This window comes from Phocoena phocoena, chromosome X (genome assembly GCF_963924675.1).
Source record: "Phocoena phocoena chromosome X, mPhoPho1.1, whole genome shotgun sequence".
In the NCBI taxonomy this organism is placed as follows: domain Eukaryota; kingdom Metazoa; phylum Chordata; class Mammalia; order Artiodactyla; family Phocoenidae; genus Phocoena; species Phocoena phocoena.
In genome coordinates this window covers 38,903,269-38,927,622 of record NC_089240.1, presented here as the reverse complement: position 1 = coordinate 38,927,622, position 24,354 = coordinate 38,903,269, and positions in this window count along the sequence as shown.

Sequence of the window (24,354 nt, the reverse complement as noted above, 5' to 3'; positions counted from 1 at the left end):
TGGCTCCCGCCAAGTACAGTAGGTGTTTGTTGAATAATTTAATGAATGGTCCTATTTCTCAAGGAACATTCTGTCTAAAATTTGCATCAAACAAGTACCTTGCTCTGGGGAAGGGAAATCTGTCTCTGACTGTAGGGAAGTCAGGGAGAGCTAGTCCCGACTCTCACAAGTCAAGTGACTTGGGCAACTCACTTCACCTACCTACACCTCACTCTTTGGTCCATATAATGGTCTCTAAGGCCCCTTCTAGGCGCTGACATTCTGAAACATTCTGTAGGTTTATGAATACACTTGTAAAATGTTCCCTTTTCAAATTTGTGCATCGAAGTAGTAGAGTGGGCGGGCAGAGGCAGGACTGCAGTGTAGGCCTCTGGGCTTCACCTCTGTGGCCCTCATTTTCTCCCCTGCTTACATACCTGGCCCTTTCAGTATGTACCTGGCGCCTCAGAGCTCAAGCTTGCTGCTTTGGGCAGCAGTCTAAGCCCCGGGCATTTTCTTTCTTCTCAGAGATTTGCACCGCTTCTCAGGGAAACCTTGCGGGCAGGAGCTAATAAACTCTCTCTGCGTAAGGTGCCATGGTTGATAATGGATTACTGGATTAACCTGTGGGCCTTCCTGAGCTATTTGCCTCAAAATTGACCTGAAGGAATGCAGGGGCAGGTGGAAACAGAGGGCAGTTTGGGGAGGGAGTGTTTCTCTTCTGCCTTGTGGGGCTAGCTGGCTCTGCCTCTAGGCTGGACCTATTTCTCTGGGACACTTTTTTCATGGTCTGTCAGATTGGCCTGTGACAGCCATGGATTGTTATCGAAGAAAGTGCAGAGAGCCTTTCTCAGAGCCTCGATACCTGACGGGCAGGTTTCAGCAGGGAGCCAGGCAGGGACTAGGCTTGGCAGGGCTAGTGTTTCGTGCAGTTGGGTACATGGGCAGGGTGAGGCTTCCTGATGGGGGCCCTGGACTCAGAACCCTAGGCGACAGCAGCAGCGAGGGCCCTGTGCCAGGGAAGACGTGGCCAGCCCCTCCCTCCGGCCACCTCCCCGAGCCTTGATCTCTCCATCAGAGGTGACACCCGCCCCATGTAGCCTGCATGTATTTTGGTTTTCTGTGTGCTCAGTGCTCACCTCTTTTCCAAGGTCAGGGCACATGCCCGGTTCACCCTGGAGTCTTTCCTGGATACCTCCAGCACCCCGTGTCTCAGGCCTCAGTGAATGCAGTGAATTATTATACCATTCTTCCTCAGACGCCCATTATCAACTGTGGGATCAGGAGATTTCCTGTGAGCATCGATGTAATAAATTCCAAGATTTACAGCCTCGAGGAAATTTTCGTTCTTGTAAACTTAAAATTCTTCCTGAGAGAGGTAGTATAATGTAGTAAACAGATTCAATTTTAGACTTGTAGGCTTGCATCCAAATCTCAGCTCTGCCATTTGTCAACTTGGTGGCCTTGAGTAAGTTGCTGAGCAATGTTTTCACCTACAGAGTGGGGATGGTAATAATACCTACTGCATAGAGCTGTTGTGATGAATAAATCTGATGACGCATGTCAAGTTCTTATTGTAGCACACTGTAGTGCATGGCGGACACTAGAAAATGAAAACCCTTTACCCCAATAGTTGGAATAGTTTGAAATAGTCACCGAAAATAGTAGTAGGAATCTATGTCCTGTTTTCGATATTTCAGTAAGTTCTGTATTTACTCTTGATGAGGTCATTGAAAGCATTCTTTAATAAATGAGGTTGGAAGAAGCCCTTTAAAAACTTGGAGGCCATGAAGGTGGAAAATAAACATCACCGTTGGTGGACCAAGGTTGGGAAACATTAATATAATCCACCCCGTTACTGTCCTTTACTTCAAGGAAGAAGATTATAAACTTAGTGCTTAGAAAATTGTAATGATCTCATCCTGATTTATCTCAGACAGTTATCTGTCCTTTTATGTGGTTTTGCTCTATCTTTTTTTGAACAACTCTGTGTACATTGGTCTTTTTATTGTAAGCCTAACTAACATCTTTTAAGGAAGCCACTAGTCTATGAATCTACATGAACAGAAGGAAAAACCAAGACAAATTCCAAAAGCACTCAAACATGTACTCTCATCTTGAACCAAATAGACACTTTGACAGTGTCCATACCATGTCTTTGAGATACGAGCCTCCGCATACATTTTTGAAAACAGCATTTTGAACCTTCCTAAAAGCATTAAATATAAATAAATGTGATGTCATAGAAAAAATGCTGGCCTGGGAATCAAAGAGACCGAGATCTTTGATTTGATTCTGTCACTGCCTGATGGTGTTGTTTGTACTGGTGAGGGCTTAGTTTTTAAAAAGCAGAATCCTCTCTGGCTAGTTAAGCAGAAAAGGAATTTTTAAAAAGGATCCTGGGTGGTTCACAGTATCTTTGGAAGGGCTGGAGCAACAAGCTTGAGGCTCAGTTCTAGGAACAGTGCCCAGAACTGGGCTGTAGAACTTGTCTGATGAGAAAATGGCCTCTGTTCCTACTGCACCACCCACACTCGTTGCTACATTTGCGCTGCTGCCAAGAACTTGATTTTACCACAACCATCACTGCCACTACTTTTGGCAACCTTGTGTCCTTTGCTACCACTGAAAGCTGGACCCCTCTGACACCAAAGGTGGCCACGCCTAGCTGGTTTTCTCTTGTAAATCCCTTCCAAGTCAAGGTCTCATGTAAGCTTCCCCGATTGGCAGAGCCTGGGTCACCAGCATGTTTCTAACTGCAAGGATGCCTGGGAAATTGAGCTCTGACTTCCATGTTGGGGTGACGGAGAAAATAGCATGGTAATTTCCCCAAATATAGATGGGCGATTTAAAAGGTACCCTCTTCGTTTGCTATGACGGCAAATCCAAGCCAAGATGAGCCAAACAGGGGGCGTAAAATGTCAACATTAGGAACTGAACTCCTTGCTTGTAAACAAACCAGGCAAAACACTTGCCTGGTTTTAGCACTTCGCAAATACTGTTCTGATCCACCCGGGCAGCTAAACAAAATACAGACTCCTCCCCTATATTCCACTACTTTTGCAATCTCTGACACGCCTTTCTGAGTTTAAATTGCCCTCAGTGAAGGCATTGGGTTACTTTCAAGTTCATGGATTGATAGCTGGCAATCGTGTTTTGTTTGGTTTTTGTTTAATGTTTTTTAAAATTAAGAGTTTAAACATAAAAGTCTATATTTCTCTCTCCTCTTGAAAAATAGAAACTGGGCCTACATTTCCCCATGTCAACTGTCAGTTGGGGGTGAGTGGCAACTGTCCGCCTCAGACTGTACCTGGTCTCTGCACTCTTCCCCAGTCTCTACAATTCCGTATTGTCGTATACCTTCTCCCATTTATCTTACCTGCATATCCCAGAAGGTACTTGACGAGGTAACCCTTGGATTAGATTATTTTAAGGTCCCTTCCAGCCATAAAATTCCATTATTTTGTACCCTAGGTATAGTGGAAATAGGCATTTAGGAACCAATTGTGTAAATAGCCCAAAATAGAACTGGAGACTGATTTTTAAATTAGAACCCAAATGTGATTTTATATCTAAAAATCCAAAAGACTCAATTTAAAAATGATTAGAAATATAAAGAATATTTAGGAAAGTAGCTAAATACAAGAAAACTACATAAAAAGCAATAGTTTTCCTAGTAATAAACAGGAAATATTATGCAATGGGGGGGTACTATTCACTATAGCAACAAAAATTATGAAATACCTGGGAATAAATTGGACAAGAAATGTGTAAGACTAAAATGAATACAATTTCAAATTTTTATCATATCTCTGAATGGGAAGACACTATTTTAAAAATTCTAATCTGTCCAAATTAATCTAGATTTGAAGCAATTCTAATCAGCATTTACAATGTGAGTTTTTGTTGTTGCTGTTGTTAGATTTGGTTTTGTTTTGCAGGGTTAGGGGAGAGAAATTGGCTCATTGATTTTGAGGTCCCTCAAGAAAAATCAGGGATTGAAAAAAATGTTGAAGAGGAAGAATATTACAGTCAAGATACTAGAATTTACGTAGTTTATAGATATTTGAAAACACTGTAATATACTAATAGAGGATTAAACTAAAATACCAGTGAAACAGAGTATAGAGCCCGTAAAAGATTCATTTTTATGGACTTTATTATAAGGTACAGAGAAATCCTCAATTCAGTGGACAATGACTGGATTAATAATAAAGGTTTTAGTGATAATTGATTAGGAAACATTTAATACATTTTAATTTTGTGGTAGGTAGGGCACAGTTTCCAAAAACCATAAAGGAAAAGTTGACTGTATTGACTACAGGAAAATTTTCTATTTCTCTAGGCAAAAAATACTGTAAACAAATTTAAAAGACAAGGGACAGACTGAGAGAAAATATTTACAACCAGTATAAGAACCAGGGGATTGACATTAAGGATTTATGAAAAACTGTAAAACCAACAGACAAAAATGGGTTAAGGACAGGAATAAACAATTCTCAGAAGCAATACAAGCAGCCTTTAAACCTATGAAAAGAAGCCCAATAATCACGCAAGCTGAAACAACAATGAAATATTTCCACCTATTGTATTGGTGACATTTAAAAAGAATAACATAACTGGCTCCAGATGAGCATGTGGGATAACAGGTACTTTCATTTTCTATTGATAGGAGTTTAAATTGGTTCAGCATTTTAGAGGGCAATTGGCAGTATCTAATACTTAGACCCTTTTACCTAGTCATTGCACGTTTAGAAACTTTTTACTCAGAAAGAATTTGACAAGTGGATTGTAATAGATATGTGTGTGTGTATGTGTGTGTATGCACACACAATATTTATTGCAGCAAGCTTTGTAATAGCAAAAATTGGGGAAAATCAAATGTCCAACAATAGGGGAGTAGTTGGATAAATTCTACTGCTTTGGTTTAAGACTGTACTATTTAGCCATTAGAAAGAATGAGATAGGCCAAATATGCATACTTGAGAAAATGTTCAATGTGTTAGTCAGGATTGGTTAAGTAATGCTGCAGTAATAGCGAACCCCCAAATCTCAGGGAACTAAATCAACAAAGGTTATTTCTTGTTTATTCTGTGTATCCATTGTTGTTGTCAGAGGGAGCTTTGTTCACAGTAGCCACTCAGGGACTGAATCTGACAGAACAGCCACTACCTTGAATATAACAGAGAGAGAAGAGAGCTTTGGAGGGTCAAGCCCAATAAGTCTCAGCTGGGAAGAAATACATATCATTTACACTCTCAGTTCATTGGCCAGTACTAGTCACATGGCTCCACCCATATGTTCAGAGGAAAGAGGAAAACCAGATGTTAGGTAAACAGCACTAATGGCTACCATATATATATCATGCTGTTTTGTAGATAAAGCAAAATTCAGAAGTCTGTATAATATGATCCTATTTATGCCAAAAGTCTAAAGGTTATATGTGCATGTATATTTATATAAATATTTCAGGGATTGTGTATCCTTTGAAGAAGTCCTAGCAGGCTGCACACCAAGCTGCCTCATTCTTTGATTTTTTTTTAACAATGAGCAATTGTAGAAAAAAAATTAAAAAGATAAATAAAGCTCAAGCAAATAAAACCAAAAAGCCTGGGCAAAGAGCACTGAGCATTTTTCGTTTCTTGCTTCAGTTTCCAGAAAGAGCTAATGACAAATGCTGGCAGAATGCTTAGAGCAGAAGTCAAGAGTCTCATAATCATAGAGCAGGGTGTATGAGTTGTTCCACTTGATGCTCTACTCTGATTATTGATTAGAGTCAAATAATTTTAATGTGCTTACTTAAAATTCTTTTATTATGGGCCATAATATTTTATATTTATGTTACAGAATTCCAGAGCTTCACAATTAAATTGGGGATGGAATCATTTTTATAATTTTCAAATTCTTGTCAAATTAGCAACAAATTCTTACCCATTTATTTTCCCCACTTAGATTGAATCATTAATATTTTACTATTATGTGCTTTATCATGCATCTCTCCATTCATACACCCCTCTCTCCATCCATCAATCCATCTTAACTTTGGTGCATTTCAAAGAAAATCACAGACATCAATTACTTCCCTCTAAATATATCAGCATGCTTACCATTTATTTACATTTTTTCCTTTTGATGTAAAATTTATATTCAATAAAATGCATCAACCTTAAGTATACATTTGCTTAATTTTGACAAATGCATACACCTGTGCAACACAAATCCCTATTAAGCTGTACAACATTACCGTCACCCAGAAAGTTCCCTCACACCCCAACCTAGTCAGTCCCTGCCCACATCCCCCATTCAAGGGGCAGCCACTTTTCTGATTTTTTTCACAGTAAATGGCTTTTTCCCTGTTCTAGAATTTCATATAAATGAAATTATACAGCATATATTCTTTTGTGGATTCTCTTATTAAGTATGATTTTGAGAATTATCCATATTGTTGACTGTATCAGTAATTCATTCCTTCATATTGCTGAGTAGTGTTCCATTGTATGAGAATACCACAATTTGTTTATTCTTTCCCCTGCTGATAGACACCTGGGTTATTTCCAACTTTTGGCTAATATAAATAAACCTGCTCTGAACATTTTTGTACAAATATTTTTGTGAACATAATTTTCTTTCTCTTGGTTACATAACTATGAATGGAGTTGCTAGCACATAGGTGTATGTTTAGTTTTTTTAAGAAACTGGCAGACCTTTTACCAAAAGAGGTTATACCAGTTTACATTTCCCCTAACAACGTACAAGGGTTCAAATTGCTTCACAATCTTGCCAACATTTGCTATTATTAGGCTTTTTAATTTAAGCAATCTGGTAGACATGTAGTACTATCCCATTGTAGTTAAATTTGCATTTTCGTGACAACCCATGATGTTGAGCACTTTTTTCATGTGTTTATTGGCTGTTTGTATTTTGTGTGTGTGTGAAGTGTCTTTTCAGATCTTTTGCCAATTTTTATTGGTTGTTTGTTGTATTATTATTGAGTTGTTGGAATTCTTTATATTTCCTGGATACAAGTCATTTGTCAGATACACGTTTTGCGAATGTTTTTCTCCCAGTCTCTGGCTTTCCTATTCACTTTCTCAGTGGTGTCCTTTGATGAATACTGTATATATTTTAAATTTTGATGAAGTCCAAATTGTCAGTGTTTTCTTTTAAGGTTATTGCTTTCTGCTTAAGATGTCTTTGGCTGCCTCAAAGTCACCAAGATAGACTCCTATGTTTTTCTCTAATAGCTTTATGATTTTAGCTTTTACTTTTAAGTCTATGATTCATCTCAAATTAAATTTTATATATGCTGTGGGATCAGTATGCAGGTTTATTTTACTTAAATTCTTAAAATGCTTATTCCAAAGTTTTCTATTATAAGCCAGAATATTTTATATTGAAGTAAAACAATTCCAGAGCTTTAAAATATAATTTTGAAATGGAAGAGTTTAAAATTTTTTTCAAATTTTTATTAAATTAGTGACAGTGTCTTCCCCATTCATTTTCTTCTTGTTCTGTGACTTAGTTTTGACTATTAAAATTGCAAATTCTCCTTCGCAAAAGAAACTGAAATGTTGATCTTTTATACCTCCACCAATTTCCTTATGTAGTACATTCCCACTTCTTGAGGATTGAAATATTCTCACTACATTAATATCCCAGTTAACTGAGGAATGCTAGACACCAATGATCTTGGTAAATGAAGGAAACTGTATACTACACATGTATAACAGATTGTATTTTTCAAAGATGGCTGCAGCAGTGTCCAACATGTGAACTTGACACTCGCTCCACGGAGAGGTGGTGTCTATGCCATTTCCCTTTGAATCTTGAGTGGCTTTGTGCTTCACTTGTAACCAATAGAATGCGACAGAAGTGATGCTGTGTGAGACAACTGAGGCCAGTTCAGAAAAGATGATGCAGCTTCTACATCGTATGACGTGACACTTACTTTTGGAACCCTGTACTACCGTGTAAGAAGTTCTACCACCTTGAGGTTGCCATGCTATGAAGAAGCCCAAGCTACACGGGGAAACTACTTGTAGATGGTAATTCAGGTGACAGCCCAAACTGAAATCTCAGCTGATGGCCCTTGCCATGCACTGGATTTATGAGCAAAGACACCTTGACATAATTCAAGCCCCCAGTTACAGAATCACCCAAGTTGAAATTCCAGACCTTCTTCTGTGCCCTGTCGGAATTCCTGACCCACAGAATTCATGAACATAACAAAAGAGTTGCTTTAAGCACTTGATTTTTAGGGTAATTTGTTAAACAACAATAGTAACTGAAGTAGCATGCACCAACACATTTTGGGGAATTAGAATACTGAAAATATGCAGCCCTCAAATTAAGTATTCGATTTTTAATTTTTTGAGAAGCAGTCTGATGTCTTTTAGTGCCTCAGAGTCCTGGCTTCCCAGTTCTTTAACTGCAGAGGTGGAGAAATGCTGTGCCACATCTTGGAAGTTGCTCTTGTGAAAAGACCTCCACATCAGTTAGAACACAGAATATGCTGGGTTGGGAAAAAAAAAGTAAAGAAATAATTCTTAGTATGTGTACCTTCCATCTGGAAGAATAGCAGTAAAATTTCCTTCTTCTACCCGAACTGAGCCAGGTGAGGGGGGGGGGGTGGAGGCTTTTGTGAATTTAGATACGTTTTACATCCGAAGAAGAAGATGTGGTCTCATTTTCCAAGAACACATTTGATTTTTTTAGGCACTAATTTATTTTTAAATTTACATTCACTCTTTTTGGTGTACAATTCTATGATTGTGACAGATTCCTAGAGTTGTGCAACTGCCACCGCAATAAAGTCACAGAACAATTCCATCACACCTGCCCCCTCACACCCCCCCACCCCCAAAACGGGAATAATGCTTTCTCTTGAGTAAATACCTAGGAGTGGAATGTGTGGACCATACGGTAGGCATATGTTTCACTTTTTGAGAAACTACCAAACTGGTATTTTTTTGTTGTTGTTTTAGAGGTTTTTTTTTACATCTTTTGTTACATTTTCCCCTGGATATTTCATACTTTGGGTGCCATTATAAATGGCATCTTTTTTAGTGGTTGCCCCAGAGTTTGCAATACTGTACACGTTTACAGTTATTCCAAGTCCACTTTTAAATAGCACTATACCACTTCATGAATAGTGAGGAAACCTTATAATAACATCACGGTCATTCATTTCACTTATACAGAAGCATCTGTATGTTCATATACATGTATATGCACGTAATTGAATACATTGTTGCTATTATTTTGAACAAATTATATATGTTAGATCACTTAAGAAAAATAAGTTTTTTATCGACTTATTCCTTCTCTAATGCTCTTTCTTTTTTTTAACTTTTTCTTTTATATTGGAGTATAGTTGATCAACAATGTCGTGATAGTTTTCAGGTGTACAGCAGAGTGATTCAGTTATACATGTATCTATTCTTTTTCAAATTATTTTCCCATTTAGGTTGTTATGTAATACTGAATAGAGACCCCTGTGCTATACAGTAGGTCCTTATCCATTTTAATTAATTTATTTTTTGCAGTACGCGGGCCTCTCGCTGTTGTGGCCTCTCCCATTGCGGAGCACAGGCTCCGGACGCGCAGGCTCAGCGGCCATGGCTCACAGGCCCAGCCGCTCCGCGGCATGTGGGATCTTCCCGGACCGGGGCACGAACCCTCGTCCCTTGCATCGGCATGCGGACTCTCAACCACTGCGCCACCAGGGAAGCCCTCCATTTTAAATATGGCAGTGTGTACACGTCAATCCCAAACTCCCTAACAATCCCTAATGCTCTTTCTTTATATAGATACAAGTTTCTGATCTATATCAGTTTCCTTCTTTCTGAAGAACTTCTTTTAAACATTTCTTGGGGGGCAGGTCTACTGGCAACAAATTCCCTCAGTATGTGTTTGTCTGAGAAAATTTTTATTTCTCCTTCACTTTTGAGGGATAGTTTCACAGGATACAGAATTCTAGCTTGGCTTTTTTTCTCTCAACACTTTAAATATTTCACATCACCCTCTTCTTGCCTGCATGGTTTTTGAGGAGAAATAGGATGTAATTCTTATCTTTGCCTGTCTATAGGTAAGGTATTTTTTTCCCTTTAACTTCTTTCAAGACTTTTTTTCTTTGTCTTGGACTTTCTACAGATTAAATATGATGTGCCTAGGTGTAATTTCGGGGGAGCATTTATCCTGCCTGGTGTTCGCTGGGCTCCTGGATCCATGGTTGGTGTCTGACATTAATTTGGGGAAATTTTCATTCGTATTGCTTCACGTATTTCGGCCGTCCCTTTCTCTCTTTCCTCTCCTTCTGGTATTCCCATTACACATATGCTATAACTTTTTGTAGTTTTCCAGAATTTCTCGGACATTCTGTTCCATTTTTTAAGTCTTTTTTCTCTTTGTTTTTCAGTTTTGGACGTTTCTATTGATGTTTCTATCCTCAAATGCAGAGATGCTTTCCCCAGCTATATACTAATGAGCCCATCAATGGCATTCTTCATTTCTGGTAGTGTTTTTGAGATCTACCATTTCTTCTGGATTATTTCTTAGAATTTCCATCTCTCTGTTATCCATCTATTCTTACATGTTGTCTACTTTTTGCATTAGAGCCCTTAGCATGTTAATCATAGTCGTTTTAAATTTGCAGACTGATAATTACAGCATCCCTGCCATATCTGAGTCTGGTTCTGATGCTTGCTCTGTCTCTTCAAACTATGTTTTTTGCCTTTTAGTATGCCTTTTAACTCTTTGCTGAAACCAGACATGATGTACTAGATAAAAGAAACTCTGGTAAATAAGCCTTTGGTGATGTGGTGGTAAGGTGTCGGGGGAGAAGTGTTCTCTATCGCTATGATTAGGCTTCAGTCTTTTTAGTGTGCCTGTGTCCCTCAACTGTGAACTTCGTAAGTACATTTTAGTTTCCTCCCTCACCCCTCTAGGTGGGATAGGATGGCCGGAGGGGGCTAGATTTGGGTATTTCCCTTCCCTTATGTGTAAGGCTCGAGGGGGCTGGAGTTGAGTATTTCCCTTTCCCCGGGTGGGTTAGGCTCTGATAAGACCCCATTGGTAAAATGGTTTCCCTTGAAGGCAGGCGTTGTTAAGAAGAACAGAATGCTCTTGCACATTTCAAACTGGTTACTTTTCTCATCTCCTGCCAGAAGCCAGAGAGAATTTTTCCTTGATATTCACTGTGAGAACCTGGTAAAGCTCCTGGAGATAAAGCTCACACAAGTTTGGGGCTCCCTTGATGACTGGCCTCCCCAGGAGTTTTTATCTCTTAGATTTGTCCACATGGAGCCTCCAGAAATTCATCAGTTACAGTTCAGATTTTCCTACCCTGCTACTGGTTCCCACCGAGGTTTCTGCTTGTGGGTTTCTGCTCAGATAAGTCATGATTCTCCGTATCTGAGTGTCTATTTGTCTTTCCAGTTTGAGGGACAGTGGTTTGCCCAGTGACCTCCCTTCTCAGATGGATCTAAGAAGAATTGTTGATTTTTCAGTTTCTTCAGCTTTTTACTTCCCAAATTGTTTTTTTAAAGTGATTGTATCATCTTCATTTTTACCAAGAGTCTTTGAGAGTTCCAATTCCTCTACATGCTTACCGCACGTGGTATGGTCCATTTGTTTAATTTTAGCCATCCTAATAGATGAGTAGTAGTATTTCATTGTTGTTTTTACTTGAGTTTTCCTAATGATTAATGATGTTAAACATATTTTCATGAGCTGCTTTGCCATCCATAAATCTTTGGTGAAGCCAGAGGAGATTTCAGGTCTTTTTCCCAAACATTTTTTGAGTTTTTTGTTTTCTTGTTCCTGTTTTGTGAGTTCTTTATTTATTCTGGATACAAGTCCCTTATCAGATATATGCTTGCCAAATATATTTGTCTGTGGCTTGTGATTTTATTCCCTTAAAAAAGTATCTTTTGAAGAGAAAAAGTTTTAAATTCTGATTAAGTTCAATTTATCAATATTTACTTTTATGGATCATGATTTTTGGAATTAGATCTAAGAAATCTTTGACTAATTCAAGGTCACAGAAGTTTTCTTCTAGAGGCATTATAGTTTTACAATCAGGTCTATGATTCACTTTAAGTTAATTTTTTGTTTGTGGTGTGAAATAAGGATTGAAGTTTTATTTGTTGGTTTATATGTAGATATGCATTTTTTCAGCACCGTTTGTTGAAAAAAACACTATCATTTCTCCACTGAATTGCCTTAGAACTGTTGTTGAAAATCAGTGTCCATATATGATGAGCCTTTTTCTGTTCTGTTCCATTGATCTGTCTGTCTCGTCACTGATACCACTCTTTCTTGATTAATGTATCTCTATAATAAATGTTGAAATCAGGTAGTATTAGTTCTCCAACTTTGTTCTTCTCTTTCAAAGTTATTTTGGCTATACTAGGTTGTTGTATTTCCTTTGGTACTTTGAAATCAGCCTGTCAATTTATGTAACAAGCCCTGCTGGGATTTTGACTGCAATAGCATTAAATCTATAGATAAACTTGTGGACAACATTGAGTCTTCTGACTCATGAACATGGTGTATCTCTCCATTTATTTGGAATTTAATTTGTCTCAGACATACTTTATAGTTTTCAGGGTACAGGGCTTGCACATCTCTTGTCAGATTTATCCCTGAACATTTCATATTTTTGATGCTTTTGTAAATTGTATTGTTTTTAATTTTAATTTCCAATTGTATATTGCTAGTATATATAAATAGGATTGATATTTGTGTATTGATCTCATATCCTGATACATTGCTGAACTCACCTATTTGTCCTAATAGCTTTCTTTTTTACTCCATCAGGTTTTTTATATTGACAGTCATGTCATCTGAGAATAAAGGCAGTTTTACTTCTTTATTTCCAAACTGGATTCATTTGACATCATTCTCTTGTTCCTAAAATTAGTTCCTAAAATGTTAATCTTTTAACATTAGGTGTAATGTTAGTTAAGAGTTTTTGGTAATTGTCTTTTATCAGGTTGCGGAAGTTCCTTGTTATTCCTATGTTGTTGAGTGTTAGATTTTGTCAAGTCCTTTTTCTGCATCTGTCGAAATGATCGGATTAGTTTTTTTAGTTTGTTAATTTAATAACTTACATTGATTGATTTTCAAATGTTAAAACTTGCATTTCTGGGATAAATTTCACTTGGTCATGATGTTGTTTGCCCTTTTATAGTTGTTGTATTTAATCTGTGAAAATTTTGTTTAGAGTGTTTGCCTGTATTTTCATGAAGCCTCACAGAATGAGTTCTGTGCCTGTAATGGTGACCAGGTCACTTTACCTGTTGGGATTTCATTTCCTTACTTGTAAAAGGAAGAGGCTGGATTGATGATCTATCTGTCATTTTCCATTCTAATGGAAAATGGTCTTTTCCGTTATTCATATTTATTTTCCCATGATTTACATTTATCTTCATTTAGCCCTTTAAATTATTTTGCATATCTTTTATTATATATAAAAGTACAGTAGCATAAGCATATTACTGTTAAGTGGTAAATTGAGGGGGACTGCTCAAAAACTTTTCAACGGTGTGGTGCTGCTCGATCAAACAATTTTGGAAACAATGCTGTATATAATTCTCCTGGCCATCAGGACTAGGCTTTCTCATAGGCCTCAGTCTTTTCCCACCTGGTACACTTTGCTATTAGTCTTTGAGGTTGTATTAGACAATTATATAAAACTCGTCTCATCCTTCAAATAACCCTGCAAGGCAGACTCATTAATCAGCTCAAGGTCACGGGGCAGAGCTGGGATTCAGACCTAAATCTGTTTGATTCCAAATCTGATATTTTCTCTTTCAAAACTTAAACGGAAGTGTAATTACTAAAATTTTAACTATACCAAAATGTGCTGAAAGAGACTATTATACCCACTACCCAGAATTAATAAAAGTTAACATTTTTTTCTACATTTTCTTTTTATCTCTCTTTTTAAAAATTAAGTAAGAAGTGGATATACAGCTAATGCCTGCTCCCTCAGCATCTCTTTCCCTTACCAGTATCAAGATGTATATATAATACCCACATATATATGTATCCATAAACAATTTACAATATCATTTGTGCATTTAAAAATGTACATAATGGTAAACACTGTATCCTTTTGTGACTTGCTATTTTCGATCAACGTATGATTTTGAGTTATTTCCGTGTCAATACATGTAGCTCTGGTTTATTTATTCTCATTGTTTTATAGTATTTCATTTTATGAATAAACTACAGTTTACCAATTTCTTATTATGTTAGTTTTCTGTGGCTACTGTAACAAAAGCAAACTAGGTGGCTTAAAACAACAGAAGTTTATTCTCTCACAGTTCTAGAGACCAGAAGTCCCAAATCAGTATCACTGGGCTGAAATAAAGGAGCTGGCAGGGTGATGCTGCCTCTAGGAGAATCTGATCCCTTCTTCTTCAGTTTCTGTGGCTGCTGGCAGTCCTCGGCTCGTGGTATTACTCCATCCAACCTCTGTCTTTGCCTTCACATCGCTTCCTCCTCGTGCGTGCGTGCCTGCGTGCGTGCGTGCATGAGAGAAATCTCTCTCTCTCTTATAAGGATACATGTGATGGCTGTTAAGGCCCACCTGGATAATCCAGGATAATCTCGGGTAATCTATTTCAAGATCTTAAATTAATCACATCAGCAAAGACCCTTTTTCCATGTACAGTCACATTCACGGGTTCTGGAGATTAGGACCTGATATCTTTGGGGATCATTCTTCAGTCTCCTGTACTTATGAACAGCCATTTTGCTATTACAGACAGCTGCAAGGGAACATCCTTGTGCATGTCTCTGTGGATTCTCTAGAATAGGAGCCTAGAAGTAGAATTGCTAGGCTATTAGCTGTATCTTCAACTTCACTAAGGATTGTTAAATTTTTCTTAGAAAGTGGAAGCATCAATTTAGATTTTCATCCTTTGCACATTGCTCATTTTTTTGTTGAGATTTAAGTCTTTTCTAAAGTCTTTGTTCTTGATACATTTTGCATGCAAGTCCTCTCTTGGTTATGTGCATTGCAGATGTATTCTATGTCTGGCTTCTCTATTCACTTCCTGTATTGTGTCTTTTGTCATGTGGAAGTTTAAATTTTTAATTGTAGATGAATTTATGGGCTTTTTTCCATTATAGTTAGTGAATTTTGCATCCTCTTTAAGAAATTATGAGTACCATATGAATTTCCAGTTGTTCCAGCACCATGCATTAAGTCTATCCTTTTTTCCCCAGTTGTTTGTATCGACACATCTGACATATTTCATAGTCCCATATCCATATGGATCTGTTTCTAAGCTCTCTATTTTGTTAAATTTGTCTACTTGTCTAGCCATAGGCTAGTACCACCTGTTTTAATTTGTTACTATGGCATCATAAGTTGTGATATAGAGCAGGGTTCTAATTTTTCTTCTTCTGACTATTCTTAGGCTTTTAATTTTCCATATCAATTTTATGACCACTTTCTAGTTCTTTAAAAAGCCAGATTGGATTTTGACTGGAATTGTGTTGAATTTATAGACTAACTAGGGGGCAGAACTGCTGTCACTATGAAATAAGAGATTTCCCATCTTTGAATATAGTGTATCTTGTTTTATAATACTGTACAGTTTTGTTGTCATTGCAAATATTGCCTTTTAATTTTAGAATTACATTTTCCAGTTGGTTGTTGCTGGTGTATATGAATGCTATTGATTTTTGTATTTTATTTTATGTATGCTGGTCTCATTTTCCCTCTTGAGTCCTCAGAATATGTAGTGTCTTTTGGATATTATTTTGGACCGTATCATATAAACTGTAAATAATGACAGACCTGCTTCTTCCCTTTTAATCTATATGATTTCTCTCTATTTTTATTATTATAATATTTTGGCTAACAGCTACAATGTAATATGTAAGATAAGTAGTAATAGCAGGGATCCTTATCTTCTCCCTGATTTTAAAAGAGGTATTTCTAATATTTCACCGTTAAGGTCATAGGTTTTTTGGTAGATGCAGGTATTCTATTTAGGATTTTCCCATCTTTGTTCATATAGGAAACAGGCCTATACTTTTACTTTCTCATACTGTCTTTGTCCAGTTTAGATATCAGTGTTTTATAATAGTCTTATAAAATAAGTTTCAGAACATTCACTCTCTATAAAAAGTAGGTATTATTAGTTCTCTGAAGGTTTTGTAGAAGTTGCGTGTAAAACCATATAGCCATTCCTTTTTTTTCTGTGGGTGGATTTTTTAACTAATGGTTCGCTTTCTCTAAGGAGAGTGCATGCTATTCTAGATTTCCATTTTTTCTTGAGTTGGTTTTGAAAATTATAAATATTTTCTAGAAACTTTTCCATTTCGTCTAATTTTTAAAATTTATCACCTTTTTAAGCCCTATCACTGTTGATTTGTGCCTTTTCTGTTTTTTTAAGTCAATTTTACTAGAGTTATTTGATTAATTTTAAAAAGATCCAGATTTCAATTTGTTAATCCCCCCCAATTTTTACCTTTAACTTCTATTTTATTAATTCCTACTTTTATTTTTATTATGTCCTTCTTTCTATTTTCTCTGTGTTTACTTTCTAATTTCTTGACTTAGACATTTGTTTCACTGATTATCAGTCTTTATTTTCTAAGAAATGCACCTGAGGCTTAATTTGCCTTGTAAATACTACTTTGGCTTTAGTGTGTTTAGTGTTTTTTGTCCTTCCTGTGTAAATATTTCCTAAAATTGGCCAATTAATTATTTGTTTGTTTTTAGATTTCCAGATGTGTATGACGTTAGCTTTATAGTTCTTTTTTCTCTTTTTGTTACATTTAGTTGGAGATATGGTTTGCATGATACCAATTCTTTGATATTTATTGAGACTTGCTTTGTAACTCTGGGAATGAATAAACTTATTTTCTGAAATGTATTTTTTCTCTTACTTTTGAAGTTTAACTGGGCAAATAATTCTAGATTTATGGTTATTTTCCCTTGACCTTTTGGAGATATTATTCTGTTGTCTTCTGCCCTCCATTGTGGTTGTTGGTAAGTCTCTTATTAATATAGTCGTTCCTTTGTAGTCATATGCCTTTTTTTTCCTCTCTGGTTGCCTTTTTCTTTGTTTTTGGTGTCCTGCAGTTTCATTACAGTGTATCTTGGAACTATTTGTAATTCTTCAATTTGACAATTATTCTCAGCCATTATCTCTTCAAATATCTTGTCCATTCTCTCTGTCTTTCTTCTCAAACTCTCAAGCTGTTTTCTGTTTTCCTCTTAACTACTTGTCAAACTTCTCTCTGTTTTCCATGTCTTTTAACCTCTCATTCATTCTTTTCATTGATTTTTTATTCTGTGCTGCATTCTTGGAATTTTCCTTAAATCCGTCATCCAGTTCATTGATTAAGTGACTTTACCTTCCAATTCCTTAAGTGCTATTTAGTTGTGTGTGCGTGTGTGTACACGCACTCACATATGTTTTAAATGTTTCTGTTATTTTCCATGACATCTGTGTTCTTTTCTTATGGTTTCTCTATTTTTTAATCTGTTTTGTAATTTTAAACATAATAATGTCATAGTCCATTACTGATTTTTGTACTGTTGTCGCAAATTCATGGGGTACTACTCCTTCTGTTACATCTGCTGACTCTCACTCATGGTGGATTATTTCCTTTTATGTTTTTTAAGCTCATCTTAAATTGGACTTTCTTCCCCCACTGCAGTGTTCCTTTGCTGCTTGGGTTGGCCTTTCAGAGTTGTTTTTGTTTCGTTTTGTTTTAAACCCTTTTATTTCGAACTAATTGTAGACTTATAAAACAGTTCCAAAATAATATGGAGAGTTCTCATATACCTCTCACTCAGTTTCTCCTAATGTTAGCATCTTACCATAGTGCTATTATCAAAACCAGGAAATTAACATTGGTACGATATACTAAACATCTTATTTGAATTTCACCAATGTCTTTTTTTCTTTCTCAGAATCCTGTTTAGGATCCTACACGGCATTAGTTGTTCTTTCTTCTTAGTCTTCTGTGATCTATAACAGATCCTTAGTCTATCCTTGTCTTTTATGACCCTGATATTTTTGAATAAGTTTTTTGAATCAGTTATTTTGTAGAATACCCTTCAATTTGGATTTTTTTTGATGTTTTCTCATGGTTGGTCAAAGATTATGCATTTTTGGCATAATCTTGGCAATTTTCTGTAAAAATTGTACAGAAATGATGCATCCTTCTTAGTGCATCACATCAAGGAGCTCATAATGTCAATATGTCTTATTACTAGTGATATTGACCTTGATCACTTTATTAAGATGGTGTTTGTCAGATTTCTCCATTGTAAAGTTACTATCGTTCCTTTTGTAGTGAATAAATACCTTGAGAGAGATACTTTGAGACTATGCAAATCCTGCTTTTCCTCAAGCTTTCACCCACTAATTTTAGCATCCAGCAGTAGAACTTTCAGAGTATTGATTTTGCCTCTCCAGGCGGGCTTATAAACTGAACTTAATTTAATCTTAATTTTGATGTTAATTTATTGCCTTGGAGCTTTCTATAGTTAGTGGGTAAAATAAATTTGTACTACAAATTCTCATTAGGCAGAATATTGGCTTTGAGATCTATCAGGTAATCTATCCATCTTCCTCCCTCCCTCCCTTTTTTCCTCTCTCCCTCCCTTTTTATACAGAGACTCAGAAAAAAGGTCCATTGTCATCTCTCTAAGACAATGGTTAGAGTTTATTAATCCTTCTTTCATTTCAGTTGCAGCCTTTTACAATTCTAACTTTATATATAGGTTTTGTATGTAGGAGTTCCAAACTGCTACTCACCTTGGCCAGAGGCCTTGTTTCTTGTGCCTGAGTGAGCATTAAATTCCAAGCTCTTGGGGCTTCCCTGGTGGTGCAGTGGTTGAGAGTCTGCCTGCTAATGCAGGGGACACGGGTTCGAGCCCTGGTCTGGGAGGATCCCACATGCCGCGGAGCAGCTAGGCCCGTGAGCCACAACTACTGAGCTTGCGCGTCTGGAGCCTGTGCTCCGCAATAAGAGAGGCTGCGACAGTGAGAGGCCCCCGCTTGCCACAACTAGAGAAAGCCCTCTCACAGAAACGAAGCCCCAACACAGCAAAAATAAATAAATTAATTAATACACTCCTACCCCCAACATCTTCTAAAAAAAAAAAAAAATCCAAGCTCTTACCTGTTAACAGTGTTCGATTCCCACCTCCCCTAGGTGCCACCCTGTTAGTTTGTACACCTTCCTCTCTGGCTGTACCAGCTACCTGTTTGCCTTGGTACCTGCGACATTTTCTCTCCTTTTTCACAAGCTCAGCCAGCAATTTGAGTTTCAATTGCTATCTCGTCTACCATTTTGCCACACATAATCTCTTTACCATGCCATACAGACTCTCAACTTACACTGGAGAAAATACAGACTAGACACATTACTGGGGAATGTAACATCATTATAAACACCTATGCTGAAGTGGATTTGGCTTTGCTTGTGTAGACCTAGTTAAAATCAGCTCCACTATTTAAAATCTTAATAACTCTCAGGCTTTTCTCTTTCTATTTTTGAAGCATATCCATTCTTATAGCCTTGAGTTTTATGGGATGCTAGAAAAAATTCTTGGCATTTTAGAATAAATAAACCATATAATGTTGTGCCAAAACAGATAGACTATTTCTTATGTTTCTAAAGAGTGGAAAAAGGACCAACTCTTTTTCTGAGGTTTTATATATACATGTATATTTATACTGTGTTTCTCTTATTTCTTTTTCCATGATTATATTCTTGTGGGAGTGGGTAAATCATTAACAGTGAAACTACTATTTCATCCAAAATACAGTGTTCTAATGGTCTCTTTTCGAAGAATAAAAGCAAGGCAGCTGTGTGGCCACTAGTTGCTAACAAATGACCAGGTTAGTGCCACCCAGGCTTTCTCCTTTAATTAGAGTCCCAGTTTTGCTTTAAAAAATGAAAACAGTAACTAAATGCTAATTTTTAGTTCCTAAGAGGGAGAATTATGATGTAACAATTATGATGTAAAATGAGAGAATATTACAGAGCAGGAGGGGAATGACACTTAAGCCACCATAGGGCAAGCCCTACCTGGCTGTTTTTCATTCAAGTAAATTTTGCAACCCAAAGTACTGGGTGTGGAGGGTGTGCCTCTCAGTGTGCTGTTTAGCCATGTACATTTAGCATTCATTCAATAAACATATATTAGGCACCTACTCCTGTATCAGGTCCCATGGTGGGTTCAGAGATGAATGAGCTGCCCTCATCTTTGAACCTCGATCAATCACCATAGGACCTGGCACTGACGTTTCTGGGCCACCCAATTCATGTCATTCTCTTTCCACACCATTTTGGAAGGGATCTCTCCTTTGCTGTCCAGCCTCATCTTTGAACCTCGATCAATCACCATAGGACCTGGCACGTTTCTGGGCCACCCAATTCATGTCATTCTCTTTCCACACCATTTTGGAAGGGATCTCTCCTTTGCTGTCCAGCCTCATCTTTGAACCTCGATCAATCACCATAGGACCTGGCACATTTCTGGGCCGCCCAATTCATGTCATTCTCTTTCCACACCATTTTGGAAGGGATCTCTCCTTTGCTGTCCAGCTTTCTCCTACCCTTAAAGACATTCCAGTTTACATTTTTTCTCTTAAGATGTTCCTGAACACCCCAGCTCACAGTGATCTCTGTCTCTTTGATCTCCTTGCATTTATGGCTGGTGCCACTCAGCACATCTTTTTATTCCCTCATGCATGTTAGTTGAAGAATAAGTGAATGAATACAGGCATGAACAAAGGCAATGACCTTTGTTTGGATTCAACTTTCATTCACATAGTAGTTAGGATCCTATAGAAAGGGGATTCTTAACTGATTTTGGCCTTTCTTGAAGGAAAGTTCATTCTGCTACCTACTAATAATTATAATAATAGCTAATACTTGCGTTTGGAGACTTGAATCAAGATGGTGGAGTAGGAGGATGTGGAACTCACCTCCCTGCACAAACACATCAAAAATACATCTACGTGTGGAACAGTTCTCACTGAAAACTGAAAATAGCAGAAAGACTCCTGTACAACCAAGGCTATAAGAAAGATCTACACGGAATTGGGTAGGAAGGGAAAAGAAGCAATCAGGTCGGGACCTATGCCCCTGGGAGGGGACTCAGAGGAAAAGGGAGATTGCACAGGTGGAGACCCTCCTTGGGAAGTGAGCATTTCAAGCCACATATTGAGTGCCTCAGTTCTGGGGCCTGACAAAGAGAAGATGAGCCCCCTTGGCTAGTTAGAGAGCCAGTGGGACTAATATGAAGGCTGTGGGAAGCCTGGACTCCACTCATGAGGAGCACACTAATGCTTGCTTGCTCCTGAAGCAGGGTGGAATGGGTGATTGAAACTACACAGGTGGCTGATTGGTTCCCTGTGACTGCCCTGGCACACGCCCCAGCCTGAGCCGAGTGAACACTCCAGCACTGTTTGCCTTGTGTTGTAGCTCCACGCTGGAGTGAGGGCTGTTATGACTGAGGAGGAAGCCTGGCTAATAGACACTGAGGTGGCTCAAACCCTAAGCAGAGTCTGATCAAGGAGGGGGTAGCCACTTCTGGTGATCATGCAGGTGGTGCATCAGAGGTGGTCCTGATATCTGGCAGTGGCCAGACCACCACAGCCCATGCCGTGGCTCTCACCGAGTACCCACACCAGCCCTTTTTGCTCCAGCACTGCTCCCCTCTTGGGTGAAGGTGCTGGTGCTGGTGCTGGTGCTGGGAGGAGGAACAACACACACTTAAATGGAACTGAGCCTGCTCAGCCCGGACCCTCAGGGCTTCTGCTTCAGCAGCTTGGAACCTGACTCTACCCCTCATAGGGTGGTGATGGCCACTGAGCAGAGGGGAAGCCCCCCTCACACCTTGCTCTGCCCTAGCCCCTCCATCTCCAGCCCCATTGTCTACCTAGGTGATACCTGCCAGCACACCCTGAGGAAAGACATGACTTGTGTTCACATCAAATCCAGCTCTCTCACCAATGCCACTGGGCACATACAGACTGTATAGGGTTGCTCCCACATAAGGATACCTCTTCAAGACCACCATAGGTAACTGTTTCACCTAATTTCATAGAGACAGAGAGAGAAGCAAAATGAGAAGACAGAGGAATTTGTCTCAATTGGAAGCGCAAGAGAAGACCTCTGAAAAAAACAACTTTTGAAACAGAAATAAACAATTTACCAGATAAAGAATTCAAAGGATTAGTAATAAGAATGCTAAATGAATTAGGGAAAAAAATAGATGAACACAGTGAGAATTTTAACAAGGAAATAGAACATATAGTCAAAAGGAACACAAATGACAAGTGTTGGTGAGGATGTGGAGAAAAGGGAACCCTCGACATCATTGGTGGGAATGTAAATTGGTGCAGCCACTGTGGAAAACAGTATGGAGGTTCCTCAAAAAACTAAAAATAGGGCTACCATATGACCCAGCAATTCCACTCCTGTATATATATCAAAAAAAAACCCAAAAGTCTCATTTGAAAAGTTACATGCATCCCAGTATTCATAGCAGCATTATTTACAATTGCCAAAGTATGGAAGCCACCTAAGTGTCCATCAAGAGATGAATGGATAAAGAAGATGTGGTGTGTGTGTGTGTGTGTGTGTGTGTGTGTATACACACACACACACACACACACAAACAGATATAGTTATACATTAACTTATATGAACCCCATGGTAACCACATATCAAAAGCCTACAACAAATACACAAAAACAAGAAAGAAAGGAACATAAGCATAGCACTAAAGAAAATCATCAGACCACAAAGGGAGAAAGTAAATGAAGAAGAAAAGAACAGGGAAGAACTACAAAAGCAACCAGAAAACAAGTAGTAAAATGGCAATAAGTACATACATATCAATAATTTATTTAAGTGTCAATGGACTAAATACTCCAATCAAAAGACATTGGGTGGCTGATTGGGTTAAAAAACAAGACCCATCTATATGCTGCTTACAGGAGGCTCACTTCAGAACTAAAGACACACAGACTGAAAGTTAGGGGATGGAAAAAGATATTTCATGCAAATGGAAATGACAAGAAAGCAATATTTATATCAGACAAAATGGACTTTAAAACAAAGTCTATAACAAAAGGCAAAGAAGGGCATTATATAATGGTAAAGGGATCAGTATAAGAAGAGGATATTTTACTTGTTAACATGTATGCATCCAATATAGGAGCACCTAAATATATAAAACAAATACTAACCGACCTAATCAGAGAAATTGAGAACAATACAATAATAGTAGGGGACTTAAACATCCCACTTACATCAATAGACAGATCATCCAGACAGAAAATCACCAAGACAACAATGATCTTAAATGACAAAATAGACCAGTTGGACTTAATAGATATCTCCAGGACATTCCATCCAAAAATAACAGGATACACATTCTTCTCAATTGCACATGGAATGTTCTTCAGGATAGATCACATGCTAGGCCACAAAACAAGTCTCAACAAATTTAAGAAGATAAAAGTTATATCAAGCATTTTTTCTAACTACAACAGTATGAAACTAGAAATAACTTACAGGAAGAAAAATAGGAAAAGCACAAACATGTGGAGACTAAACAACACTGGTGTTTTTTTTAAGTAAAAACAAATGGGTCCATGAAGAAATCAAAGAAGAAATCAGGAAATACCTTGCAACAAATGAAAATGGAAGCATAACTTTCCAAAATCTATGGGATGCAGTAAAAGCAGTTCTAAGAGGGAAGTTTATAGCAATACAGGCCTACCTCAAGAAACAAGAAAAATCTCATATAAACAACTTAGCTTTCCATTTAAAGGAGTTAGAAAAAGAAGAATAAACAAAGCCCAAAGTCAGCAGAAGGAAGGAAATATAATAAATATCAGAGAGGAAATAAATAAAATAGAGACCAAAAAAAAAAATAGAAAAGATGAAACCAGGAGCCAGTTCTTTGAAAAGAAAAACAAAATTAATAAACCTTTAACCAGAATCCTCAAGAAAAGAGAGAGGACCCAAATAAAAAGATAAGAAATGAAAGAGGAGAAATAACAACCAATACCACAGAGATACAGAAAATCATAAAAGAATACTATGAACAGTTACATGCCAACAAATTGGACAACCTAGAAGACATGGACAAATTTCTAGAAACATACAACCTTCCAAGACTGAATCAGGAACAAACAGACAATCTGAACAGACCGAAAACTAGTAGTGAAATTGAATTTTTAATAATAAAAACTCCCAACAAATTAAAGTCCGGGACTAGACAGCTTCACAGGGGAATTCTACCGAACATATAAACAAGAGCTAATACCTGTTCTTCTTAAACTATTACAAAAAATTGAAGAGGATGGAACA